Source organism: Schistocerca cancellata, chromosome 2 (genome assembly GCF_023864275.1).
Source record: "Schistocerca cancellata isolate TAMUIC-IGC-003103 chromosome 2, iqSchCanc2.1, whole genome shotgun sequence".
Classification (NCBI taxonomy): domain Eukaryota; kingdom Metazoa; phylum Arthropoda; class Insecta; order Orthoptera; family Acrididae; genus Schistocerca; species Schistocerca cancellata.
In genome coordinates, this window is record NC_064627.1 from 516,022,012 (window position 1) to 516,025,602 (window position 3,591).

Below are 3,591 nucleotides of genomic sequence, written 5' to 3' on the forward strand. Positions count from 1 at the left end.
GCAACCGGATGGGAGCAAAGACATATTTGCAGAGTGCAGACGCTCCAAGAGCGAGAGTCACCGCCGGACACAGGAGTGCACGAGCCATCACCCTCACACCACTGCTGACAGCAAATGAAAATTCTTCAAGAGTTATACTGACGTCAGATGTCTGACTAAGTAAGTGCCATGTCATCCTCTGGGTCATGCACATGTGTGTTCACTGCTGCCGACGTCATCCCCCTCTGCAGAATTGCAGAGCGACTCACCCTCACAAATGCTATAGAAAACTGTTCCAACATTCGCGATTTCTAACGGAAAATGTGTTACACACTTATTCAAGTCGCAGATCATGCTATAGAAAAACTATTCCACTGCTCGCGACATGTGTGTGATGCACATACTGATGTCACAGATCGTGCTCTAGAAATACCATTGCACCTCTAGTGACATGCGTGATGCATATACTGACGCATCGCTGCATGTAGCTACAAACCATCGGAAGCACATCTAACAAGGTTCACAATCTTATACTGATATCACATGGCTACGTAAAATAACAACGGAGACGACCTCTCAGAAATTGTGTAGTGTCCAAGAAATAGTTAATGCTCGCTTTCTTGATATCTCAACTTGTATGCACAGAAATTCTTTCCCTAACAGAACATGTTTACAAAAATAGCTCAGAATAATCTCAAATGCATTCTTCCTCAAGGTCCTAACGTAGCACCCCGTCCATCACATCAACATACGCAAACGTTCTCACCGCTATGTAGAGACTCCTATATCCCAGCACAAAGGATGCCATGTGAATGAATCGAGCATTATGATTGGCTCTTATCGAATTTATCCTCCAAATTACTGATGCAGCTGGTGTGGAAGCTCTGTCCACATTTTCTTTCTTTCTGCAGATGAGGCTTTCAGGGGCAGAAAAAACTATTTTACACAGATCGCCATATTGCACCAACAATTAAACCCTGCATATCGTCAAAGATGGGAAGATTCTAACTCAATTACACTGGTCTCCCATTAAGGACAGGAGCTTGAATATTATAGCATGAAACCTATCTCCAACCCAGAAATATATCACTGCATACCGTGTCGATGTAGTAAACAATCATTTGCTATCCTGCGCCATACAAAATGATCCCTTTTACATCATTTGCATATATACCGCAAAGACAGACAGCACCGTATATAGTCCCCACAGCACTAGATATTTCTATGCGAGGTCGTCGGTCATTCACCCCCAACAGGTGACCAGAGCGTCCTCAGCGGTCCGAAGTCATTCTCAGAACTGTTCTACAAATTTGGGCTCGTTTCCCCTCGCCACAGACACGTTACTGTTTCTGATGCGGACCTGTTTGCTTGCTCACTTTTCTACGCCCATCCCCAGACTCGGGGATTATAAGAACACATGTATTTTCACATGGTTTGCCATAATATCATACCATTTTTGCGGTACTTCTCGATATCAAGCACACGGCAGCATCCTACCGATCGTTCGCGAGACATAATTCCAAAGATATAGACTGGAAATTATTTCTCTACAAACCCCAAACTTTAGCGAGGTGGAGCGTGCTCTAGACCACTAAGTAACTAGAAACTTGTCCCATCTGTGAATAGCTTTACGTGAGAACTCGAAACAAATAGAGGATAATGATAGTTCCACTCTGGAATACCTATGTTGGTGATGTAACATATTCCAAATCATCCCAATAATTTATAAACACAACTAAGGTATTTCTCATGTCTAGAGAACCGACAAATGTTGTAAGTAGGTTGTTTAGGGTTTTATGTTGGTAACGCCACGTAGGGCTCTGTATGAAAATCGCTGACTGCGCTGTGTGCATTCTGTGGCTGGTAGGAGTTATTGTTGGAATATTCGCTTGTGTATTGTTGGACAGTTGGATGTGAACAGTGCGTAGCGTTGGGCAGCTCTGGAAGTGAGCCGCCAGCAGTGGTGGATGTGGGGAGAGAGATGCCAGAGTTTTGAGCGGACGATCTGGATATGTGTCTGTCAGAAAAAGGAAATTTGTTTAATTGTCACAAAATTATATATATTTATTATGTCTTTTGAACGCTGTTAAGGTAAATACATTGTTTGTTCTCTATCAAAATATTTCATTTGCTAACTATACCTATCAGTAGTTAGTGTCTTCAGTAGTTAGAATCTTTTATTTAGCTGGCAGTATTGGCGCTCGCTGTATTGCAGTAGTTCGAGTAACCAAGATTTTTGTGAGGTAAGTGATTCATGAAAGGTAGTGGTTATTGTTAATCAATGTCATCCTTTCGTAGGGATTATTGAAAGTGAGTTTGCGTTGCGCTAAAAATGTTGTGTCAGATTAGTGATTATCAGAATAAGTAAAGAGAAAACAGTCTCACTACGTTTAATTTTACTCAGCTGTTTCTGTATCACATAACGTAAGAGTTTTTCCAGCACTGTCGTCAACCCTTAGCCGATCATACCTCATTGGAATCTTCTGAATTTTTCTTATAGTCTGAGTAATTAGTGTAGTTGTTGTTTATTGCTAGCGCGTAATAGTAGAGAGAATTTTTTTTGTAGTTGTAGTTTTTCATTGTTGTACTGTAAAACAGTTGCAGCATCCATGTAGATTTGCACCAAGTATTTCGCAGCTGTGCTTGCAATTAATTAGATATTATTTTCAGTGCTATGTTAATGTGTTTTCTTATTTTGCTCTTCAGATTGAGCTTTTCTGTGTTATCGTGTGAAATATTGTGACAATTATGGCGTGTGAAAAACGTAACATTAGGCTGCAAAGTAAATTGAGAAATGACAGTGAAGACAAGAGTAGTGTGTTAGCGCCACCGTGTAATAAATTAACAAATATTCAGAATAATAATTTGGTAATTGTGTATAGGGAAATGGACCAAGCAATAAATAATGTTGTAGACAGTGAAACAATCAGTGAACAGGGAAGCATTGTCGATCGATCGGTCGGCAACAGCTCGCCTCAGGAATCCGCACTGATAGGACAAAATCTTGCAAATACTGTAGATTCAGATTTTGCGTCCTCACTTTTTTCTCAATTAAGTCAGGCACATTTTCTGCTTTTCAAAATGCGAATGCTGCCAGTGCAAATGCACTGCCGAAAAGTACAGAGGAACATGTTTCAGACACCAGTGCATTGTTATTACAATAAATGCAACAAATGGGACAATAGCTTCAAAAGTTAGACGCAATGGAACAAAATCAAAAACAATCACAGCAACAAATGGAACAAAATCAGAAACAAATTAAAGAAACACTTCAACAAACACGTGAAGATTTAACTACTGAGTTACATAACATCGAATCGAAATGTCAAAAAGTCTATAATGACGTAAAAGCACAAATCTGTAGCATTTTCAAACTATTTTTTGCGGCATGAAAATGCATTACAGAATCACGAAGCAGCCATAAAAGAACTGCAAACCATTGTTCATAAAAATCACGTCACCTTGAGGGCTAAAATTTACTCAGTTGCATCTACCGATTCTGTTACGCAACTTGCAAAAACTCAGGAAAACTTAAAGGACACAGTAGATACTCTGAAACTTGGTTCATAAAGACACACTGAGGAAATCAGTTCATTACCAGAGAAAGTAGTC